This window comes from Hemicordylus capensis, chromosome 13 (genome assembly GCF_027244095.1).
Source record: "Hemicordylus capensis ecotype Gifberg chromosome 13, rHemCap1.1.pri, whole genome shotgun sequence".
Classification (NCBI taxonomy): domain Eukaryota; kingdom Metazoa; phylum Chordata; class Lepidosauria; order Squamata; family Cordylidae; genus Hemicordylus; species Hemicordylus capensis.
In genome coordinates, this window is record NC_069669.1 from 20,246,299 (window position 1) to 20,254,258 (window position 7,960).

The 7,960-nt window shown below is 46.8% G+C and overlaps 1 non-coding gene across 1 annotated transcript; it reads left to right on the forward strand.

Moving 5' to 3' along the window:
- The first annotated feature begins 1,365 nt into the window (after window positions 1-1,365).
- Window positions 1,366-1,440, forward strand: TRNAA-UGC (transfer RNA alanine (anticodon UGC)). The gene has a single exon. It is a non-coding gene; the product is annotated as a tRNA-Ala (tRNA).
- The last annotated feature ends 6,520 nt before the right edge of the window (window positions 1,441-7,960 follow it).

Here is a 7,960-nt window from a genome sequence, read left to right on the forward strand (position 1 = left end):
CTAATAATTTATCAGACGCTGACCTAGATCCGTCCTCGTCCCAATGTGACCCCAGAAATTCATGTACCCCCTGCTTGGGAGAAACTGCTTAAAAGAACAGTTTCCCATCAGTTTCTGGAGGGGAGGAGAACTGGTAGCAAGCATGACTTGTCCTCTTAGCTAAGCAGGGTCTGCCTTGGTTGCATATGAATGGGAGACTTGCTCTGTGAGTACTGTAAGAGATTCCCCTCAGGGGATGGAGCTGCTCTGAAAAGAGCAGAAGGTTCCAAGTTCCCTCCCTGGCAGCATCTCCAAGAGAGGGCTGAGAAAGACTCCTGCCTGCAACCTTGGAGAAGCCTCTGCCAGTCTGTGTGGACAATCCTGAGCTAGATGGACCAAGGGTCTGACTCAGTATCTGTCAGCTTCCTGTGTTCCTAGGAACATAGGAAACTGCCTTATACTGAGTCAGCTCATTAGAACTGAATTTCAATAGGGTTTCTGTTGAACAAATTCGTCAGGATGTCAGCCATTGAAATTCAGAGTTTGTTTTATTTTATTTTATTTAGTATACTTGTATACCCAAACTCACATCTCTGGGACAAACTCAAAACAAATTAAAGCAGAAATCAAAACATTAAAATGGTTTAAAACCACAATTCTAGTTCAAAAAGCTTGAGGGAATAAATGCATTCTAAGAGTCTTTTAAAAAGCGGTCAGGGTGAAAGGGTTGCTCCCAAGGAGAAAGTTCAGAGCCTTTCCTCAGATGGTTCCTCTGTGTCCCTTCAGATGACCGGATAGATGCCTCAGTCAGAAACCCTGAGTTTGTGTTTACAGATAGTAAATCGTTGGCCATCACATGGTCACCTCTCGCCTGCATGAATTCATCATCTGTCTGCTCAGAATGTAAGAAGAGGTTGCCGGATGCCCCTAATTTATTTATTTGCCCTGCTTAAGACATTGGGATTGGCTAGAATTTGTGTGATTTGCTTAAATTATGTGAGGCTGGTTTCTCCTGAGTGCACATATTAAGCGAGTGAAATGTGCATCCTGCTGGCTTCTTGACAACATACATGTGTGCACAAACGCGATAGATCCAGCTGGGAATTTGCCCTCTTGTGGGATGGTATTATTGATACCATCTTGTGGGATCCCATCTTGTGGGATGGTATTATTGATACTGCAAAGCATAAACCAAGCAAAAGACAGCTCTCTGCCCTGAGGGGCTTCCTAAACATAGACTGTGGGGTAGAAGAACAAGGGGAGAAGAGGTGGTTTTGCAGTAGTGAGTATGAATGGCCCCCTTTGCTAAGCAGGGTCTGCCCTGGTTTTCGTTTGGATGGGTGACCACATGTCAGCCCTGTCTGCCGTAAGCTATTCCCCTTAATGGATGGGACTGTAGCTCAGTAGTAGAGCATCTGCTTTGCATGCAGAAGGTCCCAGGTTCGATCCCTGGCAGCATCACCAGGTAGGGCTGGGAGAGACTCCTGCCTGAAAGCTTGGAGAAACCGCTGCCAGTCTGTGAAGACAATACTGAGCTAGATGGACCAAGGGTCTGACTCAGTAAAAGGCAGCTTCCTGTGTCCCTACTCTCCGTTCCTAAGTGCGTCAGGTTCTGCCTGCTCCAAACGATGCACACCACTTCCCCTAGTGTCAGCCTTCTGCACTGCAGCAAGGTTTCTGTTTGGGCCTGGGACTCCAGTTGTTGTTGTTGTTGTTGTTGTTGTTATTAATTCAATTTCTGTACCGCCCTTCCAAAAATGGCTCAGGGCGGTTTACAAAGAGAAATAACAAACAAATAAGATGGCTAAGTAATAAGTTCTCAATCCCTACGATATTTCCATCCAATCTCTTCATCCGTGCCCAGAGCAGATTGGGCAACAGAACACTTCGAAGTTATGCTGTTATATTATCTCAGGAGCCAGTGGGGTGTAGTGGTTAGAATGCTGGGCTGACAGACCCTTTGCATGGCATCGGACTGGGACCAGGGAGAGGTGAGTTCAAATCCCTGCTCAGCAATGAAACTCATGGGGTGACTCGGGGCCATTCCCTCCTCTCTCAGCCTACCTCACATGGTTGTTGTGGGGATAAACATAACCATGCACTGCACTGGGCTCCTTGGAGGAAGAATGGGATGTAAATATAAATAAACAAATCAAGAGATAGCCACATAAAGACCGATGGTTTTCACTGGAGGCAGTCCTCTCTGTGGGTTTCGACAGGGCCAAAGAACTTCTTGAACGAAGGATTTGGGATACTGAGTTTCAGAAAGACTTGCTGAGGACATCTAGGCCATTCCTCATGCTCAATGATGGGATGAGAACTCGCCCAACAGAGTATCTGTTTCTCCTCACTTGCCCCAAACATAGATGGGCCTTTCCGAGGGCCCGTATGAATGCCTTCCTTTCAGAATTCTTGACTAGTAGATACAATAGAATCCCAAATGAACAGAGATATTAATGCCCCTGTAACTCTGATGAGATTGAATCAGTTGCACACTTTCTCCTGCGGTGTGTCTTTTATGTAGACCTTAGGCGAAGGTTAATTGACCCTCTTTTTCATAACCTGCCCGGTCGATCGGATGAATTCTACCCCAAATATCTGCTAATAGATGTGAATTCATCTGTCTCACACACACACAGTGGCAAAATCCTATTGTTCTGCAATATGAGCTCGTCGCACTTAGCTTACTAATGGTTAGATCCAATGTACAGTTGTTGTTATTATTATTATTATTATTATTATTATTATTATTATTACATTTATATCCCGCTCTTCCTCCAAGGAGCCCAGAGCGGTGTACTACATACTTAAGTTTCTCTTTCACAACAACCCTGTGAAGTAGGCTAGGCTGAGAGATAGGTGACTGGCCCAGAGTCACCCAGCTAGTATTATGGCTGAATGGGGATTTGAACTCGGGTCTCCCCGGTCCTAGTCCAGCACTCTAACCACTACACCACACTGGCTCTCAGTTATGTTATTAATATGGCTCTTTTGAAATTTTTATATGGTTTTAGATGTTGTGTTCTCGTAATAAAGACTGACTTACTGAAAGACTGACTGACATAAACAAATGAACTGCAAATGTGGGGACCAGATCAAAACAGATTTCCCTCCACATCATGCCCGCTGTGTACAGGGTGTTTTTAGAAATGGTTTTTAGGAAGGCGTTTCAAACTAATTCTGCGCCCCCCCCCGCCCCCTGCCCACTCTGCAATCTGCACCTCAGCTAACTCTTTGATTATCTAGGTAAGGTTACCATGGGAATTAAAGCAGCAAAGCAGATTACCCGGGAGTTTTGTCTATTGCTCTGGCTTCTGGAAGGATCATGTAAGCTCCTCAGTCAACAGAGCTCTGCCGTTTAATTTTGGGTTTGGGCTGAGGGTGGTTGTTTTTGATTCCTCTCTTTTATCAAAAAATATCTCGCCCCGAGCAGTGATTCACAGAGGGAAAGCAAGCCAGACTTCCTGACTCGCAGTAAAGAGGATGCATCGGCAGGAGAGGGTGAGGGAGGTGAAGAAATCCTTGACCACATTTAACAAACCTTCGGGGCTTCCTCCCACAACTCGCGCTTTTTTGGTCTCCCTTGACTTCCTGGCCAGATGGCATGGGTTAGGAGAAGGGCATCCAAGATGGCAGGAATCGTGACTTCTCTGTTCTGAGTGCCGATGACACGTGCCGTTGAAGTTTTGCTTTCTTCTTTCACTAATATCTGGAGGAACTATCCAGCAGCCAGACAATTTGGGCATAACGTAAGAAACTTAACAGAGACAATACAAGTGTAGCCGGGAACAAAATGAAGCAAATGAGCATACCAATCTGTGTTTGCAAACCTGCATTTGCGTTTTACACAAGCCTTGGCCAGATGTGACCTTCAACACCCGTATAATCTGTGCACAGTGTACACAGGACAGAGATCTGTACCCAGGTACAGTTATTCACATATTATGTGGAACACAGGTACGGCAGTACACTGCCTATCTGTACCATGCATTTGAGGGGTCTGTATCCAGATTCACATCTAAAATAAACACATGCACAGTTATTCACATAAAAGCATGTGCGCATGCACAGATACCTGAATGCACATACAACAACATCTGCACAGGGCTAGGAACATAGGAAGCTGCCATATACTGAGTCAGACCATTGGTCCATCTAGCTCAGGATTGCCTACCCAGACTGGCAGCAGCCTCTCCAAGGTTGCAGGCAGGAGTCTCTCTCAGCCCTACCTGGAGATGCTGCCAGGGAAGGAACTTGGAACCTTCTGGATGCAGACAGGAAGATGCTCTTCCCAGAGCGGCCCCATTCCCTCAGGGAGATATCTTACTGTGCTCACACATGGAGTTTCCCATTCAGTTGCAAACCAGGGCTGACCCTGCTTAGCAAAGGGGGCAACTCATGCTCGCTACCATAAGACCAGCTCTCCTCTCATAAGAAGAAGCAGAGATGCTGGCTGAGAAGGAGACGGCAGAAACTCCCAGAAACTGTGGCCACTGCCCCAGAGGAAACCCCAGCCACTGGAGCACCATATCACCAGGATGAGGTGAAGAGAGCAGGCCCCATGGAGGGGAAGAGGGGGTGAGAAGGTGCAGAAGAGGGCAACCATGATGATCAGGGGCCCAGAGCACCTTCCGTATGAGGCTAGGCTACAGCATCTGGGACTCTTTAGTTTGGAAAAGAGGTGACTACGGGGAGACCTGACCGAGGTATATAAAATTATGCATGGAGTAGAAAGAGTGGACAGAGATATATATTTTCTCCGTCTCTCACAACACTGGAACCGAGGGTCATCCCAAGAAACGGAAGTCCAGGAAATGTAGGACCGGCAAAAGGAAGTGCCTTTTCACAGGTGTGTTTACTTTAATGAACTTTAATTTATTTTAATTTACTTTAATGTGCTTACTTTTATATCCAGCAGCATTTGGTGGCCCTCTGCGCTCTGTTCCAGTGATACCTACCTAGCCATCCTCTGAGGTGTTCTGATGCACAGCTCCCCTCTTGCGGGAGGAGGCACCCACACCGCCTGAAACTCCCCTCCCATGTCGCTTCTTCAGAAGAACCCTGAAATCCCTCCTTGCGTTTCACACTGGTGAAATTCCGGCTCCGGTCTGGTACATGTGCGTACTGTCATGCATGGGCCGGAAAAACGGTTCAGGCCCCCAGCCCGGTATCATACCGTTCCCACTTCCTTCCCCGTGGCTTCAAAACAGCCGGAGCAGGAGATGGAAGGCTGGAATCCGTCTTCACTCCTGAGTCAATCAGCGAAAAGCAAAAATTTGTTCTGGCCCATTTGTCCTGATGCAAACGACATGCCAAGTGAACATCCATCACTCTTTATTCTTCTCTTGTCTCATTATTTCATTAGTTTTTATTTTCAGGATCATCTTCATCAAACGCCTTGTTCTCCCGACGTCATCCTTTTCCTCGGCAATTCATGTGCTTTGTTCTCGCTTTGAGGCTTGTCATCTGACTGTTTCTTCTCCGCCTTAACAGCTTTGTTGAGCTGCCTTTGAGTCATTTTGTAAAAACTTGTTGATGTTCCTTTCCTCTGCTAGGAAGTTACCAAGAAACACTGCCTCTTTTTGTCCTGTATATAGTCACGGGTATGTATTAGGGCTGTGCACGGTCCAAATTATCTGGTTGATTCCAGGAAAGACCCAACACACAATACAGATCTTATCAAGTGTCTAGACACACAATACATGTCTAAACCAGTGTTTTTTTTTATTGAAAGGCCTGGGGGCCAGTGATAACCTCCACTGCTAACTGAGCAAAGAAACGCCTTTTAAAAGTGGTGATTCTCTTTATTTATCAGGGGAAGAGCAACTGGCCCTATCCGTCCCTGGCACAGCATCCCTGCAGTGGCTGTTTCTAGGGTCTATCTTATGTTTCTTTTTCAGATTGTGAGCCCTTTGGGGACAGAGAGCCATCTTGTTTGTTTGTTTATATCTATGTAAACTACGTTGGGAACTTCTGTTGAAAAGCGGGATATAAATATTCATTGTATCGTCCTCCAAAAATCTCATGGCTGCAGTTAAGAGCGTAAGAACCGCCCTGTTGGATCAGTCCCAAGGCCTATCCAGTCCAGCATCCTATTCACACAGTGGCCTCCGAGAAGCCCACGGGCAAGGAGTTAGGGCATGCCCTCTCTCCTGCTGTTGTTCCCCTGCAACTGGTATTTAGCGGCATCTTGCCTCTGAGGCTGGAGGTGGTCTATAACCCTCAGACTAGTAGCCATTGATAGCCCTGTCCTCCATGAATTTATCTAAACACCTCTTAAAGCCATCCAAGCTGTTGGCTGTCACTACATCTTGTGGCAGAGAATTCCATAGACTAATTATGTGCTGTGTGAAAAAGTACTTCCTTTTGCCGGTCCTACATTTCCTGGCCTTCAGTTTCTTGGGATGACCCTCGGTTCCAGTGTTGTGAGAGAGGGAGAAAAATTATATCTCTGTCCACTCTGTCTACTCCATGCATAATTTTATACATCTCGGTCAGGTCTCCCCGTAGTCACCTCTTTTCCAAACTAAAGAGTCCCAGATGCTGTAGCCTAGCCTCATAGGGAAGGTGCTCTGGGCCCCTGATCATCTTGGTTGCCCTCTTCTGCACCTTCTCCAGTTCTACAGTATCCTCATAAGATATGGTAGGGTGTTCCCCAGTTGAGGTGGAGAACATAAGAACATCGAGATCTCTAGGAGGACAGGAGCTCTGCACGCCCTGCCCTTTGCAAGTTCCTCCAGTGTTGTGTTTCTTTTCTGGAGGAGGTTCACCCCCTAATGATGCTCCCAGGGGCAGGTCACGGAGGGCTTTGAAAGGAAAGACAAGGAGATTGTTCTGGATCTGGAAAACACAACCTCCTCCTTCTCAGAAGAGTCACTTTCGCGACACTCTGTAATTTTCATTTTGTTTTCTTCTCCATTCTGTATGTTCCCTGTGGTTCAAGAAGACACATGCACATACCACCATTTATTTTGTTTTCTTGTTAGGGGAGAAAGCTAAAAAAAGGCCCCGGGGAAACAGCAACTGCTCACTGATGGGACTGGCTGGTGCCAAACCCCTGGTAGATCAAAACCACAGAAATACACCCCTGTGAGTCACAGAGGGGATTTTTTTTTTTTTTTTGGCTAATTGCTATGCGGAGCAAACCTGAGGAGAAGTCTCAAGCCTTTTCCTGTCTCTTAATGTTTGCTTTCTTTCGAGGGCGCCTTGGCAGGAGAGTTGCCCGTTGCATGACTGTCGGTAGCAATTGAAACCCAAGTTTTTAAACATCATGACAGTTCTTAGAGCTAGGAGAGAAGGGAGCCATATCCTGCAGGTAAAACACATGCTTTGAATGAAATATAGGAACATAGGAAGCTGCCTTCTACCGAGTCTGACCCTTGTTCCATCTAACTCAGTATCATCTACTCTGACTGGCAGCAAACCTTCAACGCTCCAAAGTTGCAAGTGGAAGTCTTTCCCAGCCCTTCCTGGAGATGCTGCCAGGGTTTGAACCTGGGACCTCCAGGTTCCATGCATCCAGATGCTCTTCCACTGGGCTACGGCTCCATCGCATTGTATAGCAGGCAGTGTTTACATGTCGTCACCCATCCCAATGCAAACCAGAGCAGACCCTGCTTAGCAAACCACAGGACCAACTCTCCTCCCCAGGTTATTATTATCTATCTATATATTTCTCTAAGGCGTAAAGTTAAAGTGTGCCGTCGAGTCGACTCCTGGTGCCCACAGAGCCCTGTGGTTTTCTTTTGCTAGAATACAGGAGGGGTTGACCATTGCTCTCTCCCACACAGTACAGGATGATGCCTTTCAGCATCTTCCTAGTTCACTGCTGCCCGATATAGTACCAGCGGGGATTCGAACTGGCAACCTTCTCCTTGCTAGTGAAGCATTTCCCCGCCTGTTGCTAATCTCATGTGTGGCAGCTCTTGCAAGAGTTCGCAAGCAAGCTGCCGGCAGGGGGAGAGAAAAGTGGTGGTGCCAG